Source organism: Pan troglodytes, chromosome 12, assembly GCF_028858775.2.
Source record: "Pan troglodytes isolate AG18354 chromosome 12, NHGRI_mPanTro3-v2.0_pri, whole genome shotgun sequence".
Lineage (NCBI taxonomy): Eukaryota > Metazoa > Chordata > Mammalia > Primates > Hominidae > Pan > Pan troglodytes.
The window spans coordinates 31,709,988-31,722,059 of NC_072410.2; the positions used below are offsets into that span (position 1 = coordinate 31,709,988).

General features: G+C 38.9%; 1 protein-coding gene across 1 annotated transcript in view; it reads left to right on the top strand.

The window, feature by feature from the left end:
* Positions 1–9,440, top strand: part of LOC750038 (monofunctional C1-tetrahydrofolate synthase, mitochondrial-like) — a 22,758-nt gene extending 13,318 nt beyond the window's left edge. The window contains exon 5 of the mRNA XM_054678009.2: positions 7,699–9,440. The gene's annotated coding sequence lies outside the window, so the exon portion shown is untranslated. The remainder of the gene's footprint in view (positions 1–7,698) is intronic.
* The last annotated feature ends 2,632 nt before the right edge of the window (positions 9,441–12,072 follow it).

The following is a 12,072-nucleotide window of genomic DNA, read 5'->3' on the forward strand; positions in this document are numbered from 1 at the left end:
TGCTATTAATCCTTGTGTGTTAGCTCTGAATTTTTACTCTTTGCATACATAGAAAAATGGTGTTTCTCTTCAGAGTCAAGGAGGGAAAAAAGAAAAGATAAAAGACGCTTATAACACTTTTGTGTCCACCCCTAAAATCAGCATATTGATCTATTACTTTTCTAGGTATTGATGGAATATTGACTCATATACTTTCATACAACTGGTAATATATATATAGACTCATTTTTCTTCTTCCACTTTCATCTACAGCCTACTTGTTTCCCCCCCCCCCCATTTTTCGTTTGGATTCATAGCATAAATTGACAACAAAGATACATCTCAATTTAGAGCTTCCAAAAGGCACCCATAAAAGTATCTGGTTCTCATGGAATTTCTCTTTCTTCTGTGTCTCTTAGTTACACTTTTCTCTTATTACACTTTTCTATCCAGCCGTGGCTAAGAGGCATATAATCAGAAGCAGCTAAGCAATGTATGCAAGGGAAATAAAATGAAAGCAAACCAAGATAACCGGTTTTGTAAGTTAGATAGCAAGGCCACCCTCAGAGTCAGTTTGAGGGTTTCGTGGGAAGCCTAAGAAATATAACTGATATATTATCAGTTATAAAAAAAGTTATAAGAAAAGGGTCAAGCTTTAAAACTGGAATTGGCTTTTCAAATTTAATGAGCAGAAAGAAACCCCAAAACTGGAATTGTAATTGTGGAGAAATAGAACTGATAATATCTGGAACTTGCAGCAGTTTACAGGTTTAAATATGTATGTGTTTCTTAAATTATCCACCCGCAGATATCAGATTACAATAAGTCCTCACTTAATGTCATTGATAGGTTCTTGGAAACTACCACTTTAAGCAAAAGGACATAATGCATACGAAACCGGTTTTCCCATAGTCTAATTGATAGGAAAAAGAGTTGAGTTATGAAGCCACACAGTACCTCATTTGGCTTAAAGTCACTGTTTCCAAGAACATATCCACAATGTTAAGTAAGGACTTACTGTAAATGAAAATATTTGCAGTAAATCGCTTTTGAGAGAATTGGTTATCACACTCTTCTCTGGGTATCATCAAAAATTCAGAATGTTTAGTTACATCAGGTTATACTCACTGGTATGAAATCAGGGAGCAAGTATAAAGTAGGTGTAGGGAAATAATTTATGTTGGATTAAATGATCCAATGAAGGAATTTTATTAAGCCCCTAGAAATCCCAGAATGAAAATGTATAACTGCATGACTAACCCCTGTAAGAATTTGCTGGGGTTTCTGCATTAAGTACGCTTCCCAGGCCATTTGTAATGAAGGTACCGTGATCTGTTAAGGAAGAGACCTACACCTGGGAACATAAACAGCCAATTCCATCGTGGACATCAGTCTCCTGTTTGACTCATTCCAACCCCAAGAATATGTTGTAGAGTGTAGGACCCATGAAAGTTACCTACTGTGCTTCCCCGTACCTTCCATCATCCAGTTCCCAAACATACCTGTGTTTCTTCTCTGAATGCATAGTTACTTGGGATCCCATGCTGTATTAGTCTGTTCTCACACTGCTGTAAAGAACTACTTGAGAGTGGATAGTTTATAAAGAAACAAGGTTTAATTGACTCAGTTTTGCAGGCTATACAGGAGGCATGGCTGAGGAGGCCTCAGGAAACTTACAATCATGGTGGAAGGCAAAGGGGAAGCTAGTACATATTCACATGGCGGCAGGAAAGAGATAGAGTGAAGGGGCAGTGCCACACACTTTTAAACAACCAGATCTCATGAGAACTCACTAGCACGAGAACAACAAGGGGGAAATTCACCCCCATGATCCAGTCACCTCCCACCAGGCCCCTCCTCCAACATTGAAGCTCATAATTCATCATGAGATTTGGCTGGGGACACAGCGCCAAACCATATCATATGCCTTTCCCAGGACTGGTGTTGGAGGAACAGTGCCTTTGTCACACCTACCAGAATAACTCAACCACCTCCAGACACTCCATTTCTCTTTCAAGCACACCTCCTCACTTGTGCCGCCAGCTAAGGTTTACTGCAGTTACTTCCTTTGTGTGCCCTCTTACCTTACCAAGTCGCCTCACCCACCATCTACTGTTAATTAAATTACCACCTCCCCCACTTCCCCACCTCCAGAGTAGAGACTGTGTCTTCAGTTCTCTTGGCCTTCCTACAATGGGAAGTCTGGTGTAGAACATACCCTAGGAGCCAACTAAATGTGGTAGTGGCCTGCCAACCCTGCAGAGGGCTAGCGAATCTTCAGGGAGTCTGCTGCCAGTGGAAACTCACCAGTATTAGAATCCCAGCCTCCAAAGAAGTCTAGAAAAGTACGTCTTTTAAGGAGCTAATAAGAGGTTCAAGTTGCCACAAATCCTATCTGCTCTTGGCCTAGTTCTTTTGGGATCAGTGTGCTAGTCTCTCTTGTCAAACTAGTTACTGACCAGCAAGACTAAAAAACCAGGCCCAAACACATTCTATTCATGTGCTTAGATATAGACCTATGGATCAAATATCCCACTGTAAAGCAAAAAAGCAAACTGTTTTTCCCTTGTACTCTCACACTCAACAATAGCACACTTCTGTGGCTGGCTGTGTGGGGGCTTTTCCTTACACACCAAACATTTCTCACAGAGACCAACTGGGTGTCCTCTTATTCAATTCAATCCTGACACTGTCTACCTGCAGATAGTGTCCAATCCCACAGATTGATGGCTCGATCCCATTAGACCAGCCCCACTTCAGGCACTAATTCCAAGTCCAGGCGACACATACTTCTGACTGCCTGGCTAAAAACTACATCCACGGCCGGTCATGGTGGTTCACGCCTGTAATCCCAGCACTTTGGGAGACAGAGGCGGGTGGATCACTTGAGATCAGGGGTTTGAGACCAGCCTGGCCAACATGGTGAAACCCCATCTCTATTAAAAATACAAAAATTAAGCTGAGCACGGTGGCTCACACCAGCAATCCCAGCACTTTGGGAGGCTGGGGCAGGTGGATCACGAGGTCAGGAGATCAAGACCACCCTGGCTAACATGGTGAAACCCCATCTCTACTAAAAATACAAAAAAAAAAATTAGCCAGGCATGGTGGCGGACGCCTGTAGTCCCAGCTACTTGGAAGGCTGAGGCAGGAGAATGGCCTGAACCCGTGAGGCGGAGCTTGCAGTGAGCAGAGATCATGTCACTGCACTCCAGCCTGGGTGAGAGAGTGAGGCTCCATCTCAAAAAAATAAATAAATGAAATAAAATACAAAAATTAGCTGGGTGTGGTGGTGGGCTCCTATAAGCCCAGCTACCAGGGAGGCTGAGGCAGGAGAATTGCTTGAACCCGGGAGGCAGAGGTTGCAGTGAGTTGAGATCCTGCAACTGTACTCCAGCCTGGGAGACAGAATGAGACTCCATCTCAAAAAAAAAAAAAAAAAAAAAAAAAAAAAGGGTTCGCATGAGCCCCCTCCCTGGGTTCAATTAAGTTCCTAGGATGGCTCACAGAACTCAGAGAAACATTTACAGAGCTGTTATGATATATATTGATTTTCATTGATGAACATTGATGCAAAAATCCTCAATAAAATACTGGCAAAACGAATCCAGCAGCACATCAAAAAGCTTATCCACCATGATCAAGTGGGCTTCATCCCTGGGATGCAAGGCTGGTTCAATATATGCAAATCAATAAATGTAATCCAGCATATAAACAGAACCAAAGACAAAAACCACATGATTATCTCAATAGATGCAGAAAAGGCCTTTGACAAAATTCAACAACACTTCATGCTAAAAACTCTCAATAAATTAGGTATTGATGGGATGTATTTCAAAATAATAAGAGCTATCTATGACAAACCCACAGCCAATATCATACTGAATGGGCAAAAACTGGAAGCATTCCCTTTGAAAACTGGCACAAGACAGGGATGCCCTCTCTCACCACTCCTATTCAACATAGTGATGGAAGTTCTGGCCAGGGCAATCAGGCAGGAGAAGGAAATAAAGGGTATTCAATTAGGAAAAGAGGAAGTCAAATTGTCCCTGTTTGCAGATGACATGATTGTATATCTAGAGAATCCCATTGTCTCAGCCCAAAATCTCCTTAAGCTGATAAGCAACTTCAGCAGTCTCAGGATACAAAATCAATGTACAAAAATCACAAGCATTCTTATACACCACCAACAAAGAAACAGAGAGCCAAATCATGAGTGAACTCCCATTTACAATTGCTTCAAAGAGAATAAAATACCTAGGAATCCAACTTACAAGGGATGTGAAGGACCTCTTCAAGGAGAACTTCAAACCACTGCTCAAGGAAATAAAAGAGGATACAAACAAATGGAAGAACATTCCATGCTCATGGGTAGGAAGAATCAATATCGTGAAAAAGGCCATACTGCCCAAGGTAATTTACAGATTCAATGCCATCCCCATCAAGCTACCAATGACTTTCTTCACAGAATTGGAAAAAACGACTTTAAAGTTCATATAGAACCAAAAAAGAGCCCGCATCGCCAAGTCAATCCTAAGCCAAAAGAACAAAGCTGGAGGTATCACACTACCTGACTTCAAACTATACTACAAGGCTACAGTAACCAAAACAGCATGGTACTGGTACCAAAACAGAGATATAGATGAATGGAACAGAACAGAGCCCTCAGAAATGATGCCACATATCTACAACTATCTGATCTTTGACAAACCTGAGAAAAAGAAGCAATGGGGAAAGGATTCCCTATTTAATAAATGGTGCTGGGAAAACTGGCTAGCCATATGTACAAAGCTGAAACTCGATCCCTTCCTTACACCTTACACAAAAATCAATTCAAGATGGATTAAAGACTTAAACGTTCAACCTAAAAGCATAAAAACCCTAGCAGAAAACCTAGGCATTACCACTCAGAACATAGGCATGGGCAAGGACTTCATGTCTAGAACACCAAAAGCAATGGCAACAAAAGCCAACATTGATAAATGGGATCTAATTAAACTAAAGAGCTTCTGCACAGCAAAAGAAACTAACATCAGAGTGAACAGGCAACCTACAAAATGGGAGAAAATTTTCACAAGCTACTCATCTGACAAAGGGCTAATATCCAGAATCTACAATGAACTCAAACAAATTTACAAGAACAAACAACCCCATCAAAAAGTGGGTGAAGGACATGAACAGACATTGAGCAGTTTTGAAAAACTCTTTTTGTAATATCTGCAAGTGGACATTTGGAGCGCTTTTTGGCCTATGGTGGAAAAGGAATTATCTTCATTTAAGAACTAGATGGAAGCATTCTGTGAAACTGCTTTGTGATGTACGCATTCCTCTCACAGAGCTGAAACTTTATTTTAATTGAGCAGTTTTGAGAATTCTCATTTTGTAGAATCTGCAAGTGGACATTTGGAGCGCTTTGCAGCCTATGGTGGAAAAGGAAATATCTTCACATTAAAACTAGACAGAAGCATTCTGACAAGGTTATTTGTCATTTATCTCACGGAGTTGCCATTTGTCTCATGGAGTTGAACTTAACTTTCGATAGAGCAGTTTTGAAACACTCTTTTTGTAGAATCAGCAAGTGGACATTTGGAGAGCTTTGAGGCCTGTGGTGGAAAAGGAAATATCTTCACACAAAACTAGACAGAAGCAATCTGACAAAGTTTTTGTGATGTGTGCATTCATCTCACAGAGTGGAACCTTAATGTCGATTGAGCAGTTTTGAAACACTCCTTTTGTAGAATCTGTAAGTGGACATTTGGAGCGCTTTGATGCCTATGGTGGAAAATGAAATATCTTCACATAATAACTAGACAGAAACATTCTGAGAAACTTCTATGTGATGTGTGCATTCATCTCATAGAGTCGAAACTTTCTTTTGATTGAGCCACTTTGAAACACTCTTTCTGAAGTATCTGCAAGTGGACATTTTTGGCGCTTTGAGGCAATGGTGGAAAATGTAATATCTTCACATAAAAACTAGACAGAAGAATTCTGAGAAACTTCTTTGAGATGTGTGCCTTCATGTTACAGAGTTGAACCTTTCTTTTGATTGAGCAGTTTGGAAACACACTTTTTGAAGAATCTTCAGGTGGACAATTGGAGCACTTAGTGGCCTATGGTAGAAAAGGAAATATGAAATATGTGGAACACTTTTACACTGTTGGTGGGACTGTAAACTAGTTCAACCATTGTGGAAGTCAGTGTGGTGATTCCTTAGGGATCTAGAACTAGAAATGACATTTGACCCAGCCATCCCATTACTGGGTATATACCCAAATGACTATAAATCATGCTGCTATAAAGACACATGCACACATATGTTTATTGTGGCATTATTCACAATAGCAAAGACTTGGAACCAACCCAAATGTCCAACAATGATAGACTGGATTAAGAAAATGTGGCACATATACACCATGGAATACTATGCAGCCATAAAAAATGATGAGTTCATGTCCTTTGTAGGGACATGGATGAAATTGGAAACCATCATTCTCAGTAAACTATCACAAGAACAAAAAACCAAACACCGCAAATTCTCACTCATAGGTGGGAATTGAACAATGAGATCACATGGACACAGGAAGGGGAATATCACACTCTGGGGACTGTGGTGGGGTGGGGGGAGGGGGAGGGGTAGCATTGGGAGATATACCTAATGCTAGATGACGAGTTAGTGGGTGCAGTGCACCAGCATGGCACATGTATACATATGTAACTAACCTGCACAATGTGCACATGTACCCTAAAACTTAAAGTATAATAAAAAAATAGATAAAATTAAAAAAAAAAAGAAAAGGAAATATGTTCACATAAAATCTAGACAGAAGCAATCGGACAAGAGCAACTTTGAAACACTCTTTCTGTAGTATCTGCAAGTGGAAATTTTTGGCGCTTTGAGGCAATGGTGGAAAAAGAAATATGTTCACACAAGAACTATACAGAAACATTCTGAAAAACTTCACTGAGATGTGTGGATTCATCTCACAGAGTTGAACCTTTCTTTTGATTGAGCAGTTTTGAAAGACTCTATTTGTAGAATCTGAATTTGGACATTTGGTGCGCTTTGTGGCCCATGGTGAAAAAGGAAATATCTTCACATAAAAACTAGACAGAAGCATTCTGACAAACTTCTTTGTGACTTGCGCATTCATGTCACAGAGTTGAAACTTTCTTTTGAATGAGCAGCTTTGAAACACTTTTTGTAGAATCTGCATGTGGACATTTGGAGTTCTTCGAGGCCTATGGTGGAAAAGCAAATACCTTAATATAAAAACTATACAGAAATATTCTGATAAACTTCTTTGTTATGTGTACATTCTTCACACAGATTAAAACCTTTCTTTTCATTGAGCAGTTTTGAAAAACTCTTTTTGTGGAATCTGCAAGTGTACATTTGAAGCGCTTTGAGGCCTATGGTTTAAAAGGAAATATGTCCACATAAAAACTAGACAGAATCATTCATAGAAAATCCTTTGTGTTGTGTGCATTCATCTCACCGGGTTGAACATTTCTTTTGATTGAGCAGGTTTAAACACTCTTTTTGTAGAATCTGCAAGTGGACATTGGGAGCCCTTTGAGTCCTATGGTGGAATAGGAAATATCTTCATTTAAGAAGTAGACAGAAGCATTCTGAGAAACTTCTTTGTGATGTGTGCATTCATCTCACAGAGTTAAACATTTCTTTTGATTGAGCTGTCTTGAAATTCTGTTTTGTAGAATCTGCAAGTGGACATTTGGAGCACTTTGAGGCTTATGGTAGAAAAGGAAATATCTTCACATAAAATCTAGACAAAAGCAATCTGAGAAACTTCTTTGTGATGTGTGCATTCATCTCACAGAGTGAAAATTTTTTTTGATTGAGCAGTTTTGAAACTCTCTTTTTGTAGAATCTGCAAGTGGACATTTGGAGCACTTTTGGGCCTATGGTGGAAAACGAAATATCTTCACATAAAAACTAGACAGAAGAATTCTGAGAAACTTCTTGGTGATGTGTGCGTTCATCTCACAGAGCTGAAACTTTCTTTTGATTGAGCAGTTTGGAAACTCTCTTTTTGTAGAATCTGCAAGTGGACATTTGGAGTGCTTTGCAGCCTATGGTAGAAAAGGAAATATCTTCACATAAAACCTACACAGAAGCAATCTGAGAAACTTCTTTGTGATGTGTGCTTTCATCTCACAGAGTTAAACCTTTCTTTTGATTGAGGAGTTTTGAAACTCTCTTTTTGTAGAATCTGCAAGTGGGCAATTGGAGCACTTTGAGGCCTTTGGTGGAAAAGAAAATATCTCCACATAAAAATAGAAGATTTCTGAGAAACTTCTTTGTGATGTGTGCATTCACGTCACAGATTTGAACATTTCTGTTGATTGAGTAGTTTGGAAACACTCTTTTTTAGAATCTGCAAGTGGACATTTGGAGCGCTTTGCGGCCCATGGTAGAAAAGGAATTATCTTCACATAATATCTAGACAGAAGCAATCTGAGAAACTTCTTTGTGATATGTGCATTCATCTCACAGAGTTAAGCCATTCTTTTGATTGAGCAGTTTTGAACCTCTCTTTTCGTAGACTCTGCAAGTGGACATTTCGAGTGCTTTGAGGCTTACGGTGAAAAAGGAAATATCTTCCCATAAAAAGTAGACAGAAGAATTCTGAAAAACTTTGTGATGGGCACGTTCATCTCACAGAGTTGAAACTTTCTTTTGATTGAGCAGTTTTGAAACCCTCTTTTTATAGACTCTGCAAGTGGACATTTGGAGCACTTTGTGGCCTATGGTAGACAGGAAATATGTTCACATAAAATCTAGACAGAAGTAATCTGAGAAACAACTTTGTGATGTGTGCATTCATCTCACAGAGATAAACATTTCTTTTGATTGAGCAGTTTTGAAACTGTCTTTTTGTAGAATCTGCAAGTGGACATTTGGAGCGCTTTGAGGCCTATGGTGGAAAAGGAAATATCTTCACATAAAAACTACATAGAAGCATTCTGAGAAAGATTTTGTGATGTGCGCATTCATCACCCAGAGTTGAATCTTTCTTTTGAAGGACCAGTTTTGAAATACTCTGTTTGTAGAATCTTCAAGTGGACATTTCGAGCGCCTTGAGGCCTATGGTTTAAAAGGAAATATCTTCACATAAAAACAAGACAGAAGAATTCTGAGAAAGTTCTTTGTGATGTGTGCATTCATCTCGCAGAATTGAGCCTTTCTTTTGATTGAGCAGTGTTGAAACCCTCTTTTTGTAGAATCTGCAAATGGTCATTTGGAGCACTTTGAAGCCTACGGTGGAAAAGGAATTTATCTTCACATAAAAACTAGAGAGAAGGATTCTGACTAACTTCTTTGTGATGTGTGCGTTCATCTCACAGAGTTGAAACTTTCTTTTGATTGAGTTGTTTGGAAACACTCTTTTTGTAGAATCTGCAAGTGGACATTTGGAGCACTTTGTGGCCTATGATAGAAAAAGAAATATCTTCACATAAAATTCAGACAGAGCCAATCTGAGAAACTACTTTGTGATGTGTGCATTCATTTCACAGAGTTAAAACTTTAGTTTGGTTGAGCAGTTTTGAAACTCTCTTTTTGTAGAATCTGCAAGTGGACATTTGGAGCGCTTTTAGGCCTGTGGTGGAAAAGGAAATATCTTCACATAAATACTAGACAGAAGAATTCTGAGAAACTTCTTTGTGATGTGTGCATTCATCTCACTGAGTTGAGCCTTCATTTTGATTGAGCATTTTGGAAGCACTCCTTTTGCAGAATCTGCAAGTGGAGATTTGGAGCGCTTTGCAGCCAGTGGTAGAAAAGGAAATACCTGCACATAAAATCTAGACAGAAGCAATATGAGAAAATTCTTTGTGATGTGTGCATTCATCTCAGAGACTTAAACATTTCTTTTGACGGAGCATTTTTTAAACTCTGTTTTTGTAGGATCTGGAAGTGTACATTTGGAGCGGTTTGAGGACAATGTGGAAAAGAAAATATCTTCACATAAAAACCAGATTGAAGAATACTGAGAAACTTCTTTGTGATGTGTGCATTCATCTCACAGAGTGGAACCTCTCTTTTGATTGAGCTGTTTGGAAACACTCTTTTTGTAGTATCTGCAAGTGGACATTTGGAGCACTTTGTGGCCTATGGTAGAAAAGGAAATATCTTCACATAGAATTCAGACAGAAGCAATCTGAGAAACTACTTTGTGATGTGCACATTCATTTCACAGAGTTAAACTTTTCTTTTGATTGAGCTGTCTTGAAACTCTATTTTGTAGAATCTGCAAGTGGACATTTGGAGAGCTTTGAGGCCTATGGTAGTAAAAGAAACATCTTCACATAAAATCTAGACAAAAGCAATCTGAGAAACTTCTTTGTGATGTGTGCTTTCATCTCACAGAGTTAAAACTTTTTTTTGATTGAGCAGTTTTGAAACTCTCTTTTTGTAGAATCTGCAAGTGAAAATTTGGAGCGCTTTTAGGCCTATGGTGGAAAAGGAAATATCTTCCCATAAAAACTAGATAGAAGAATTCTGAGAAACTTCTTTGTGATGTGTGCGTTCATCTCACAGAGTTGAAACTTCCTTTTGATTGAGCAGTTTGGAAACACTCTTTTTGTAAAATCTACAAGTGGACACTTGGAGTGCTTTGGGGCCTAAGGTAGAAAAGGAAATATCTTCACATAAAACCTAGACAGAAGCAATCTGAGAAACTTCTTTGTGATATGTGCATTCATCTCACAGAGTTGAACCTTCCTTTTGATTGAGCAGTTTGGAATCCCTCTTTTCGTAGAATGTGCAAGTGGACATTTGGAGCGCTTTGTGGACTATGGTAGAAAAGGGAATATCTTCACATTAAATCTAGACAGAAGCAATCTGAGAAATTTCTTTGTGATGTGTGCATTCATCTCACAGAGTTAAACCTTCCTTTTGATAGAGCAGTATTGAAACTCTCTTTTTGTAGAATCTGCAAGTGGACATGTGGAGTACTTTCAGGCCTACGGTGGAAAAGGAAATATCTTCACATAAAAACTAGACAGAAGAATTCAGACAAACTTCTTTGTGATGTGTGCGTTCTTCTCACAGAATTGAGCCTTTCTTTTGATTGAGCAGTGTTGAAACCCTCTTTTTGTAGAATCTGCAAATTGTCATTTGGAGCGCTTTGAGGTCTATGGTGGAAAAGGAATTTATCTTCACATAAAAACTAGAGAGAATAATTCTGACAAACTTCTTTGTGATGTGTGCATTCATCTCACAGAGTTGAAACTTTCTTTTGATTGAGCAGCTTGGAAACAGTCTTTTTGTAGAATCTGCAAGTGGATATTTGGAGTGCTTTTTGGCCTACGGAAGAAAACGAAATATCTTCATATAAAATCTAGACAGTAGCAATCTGAGAAACTTCTTTGTAATGTGTGCATTCAACTCACAGAGTTAAAACTTCATTTGATTGAGCAGTTTTGAAACTCTCTTTTCGTAGAATCTGCAAGTGGACATTTGGAGCGCTTTGAGGTCTATGGTGGAAAAGGAAATATCTTCATATAAAAACTAGACAGAAGATTTCTGACAAACTTCTTTGTGATGTGTGTGTTCATCTCACAGAGTTGAAACTTTATTTTGATTGAGTAGTTTGGAAACACTCTTTTTGTAGAATCTGCAAGTGGAGATTTAGAGCACTTTGCAGCCTATGGTAGAAAAGGAAATACCTTCACATAAAATGTCGACAGAAGCAATATGAGAAAATTCTTTGTGATATGTGCATTCTTCTCACAGTGTTAAACATTGCTTTTGATTGAGCATTTTTGAAACTCTGTTTTGTAGAATCTGGAAGTGTACATTTGGAGTGGTTTGAGGCCAATGTGGAAATGGAAATATCTTCACATAAAAACTAGAAAGAAGAATACTGAGAAACTTCTTTGTGATGTGTGCATTCATCTCACAGAGTTAAAACTTTTTTTTGATTGAGCAGTTTTGAAACTCTCTTTTTGTAGGATCTGCAAGTGGACATTTGGAGCGCTTTGAGGCCTATGGTGGTAAAGGAAATATCTTCACATAAAAACTAGACAGAAGAATTCTGAGAAACTTCTTTGTGATGTGTGGGTTCA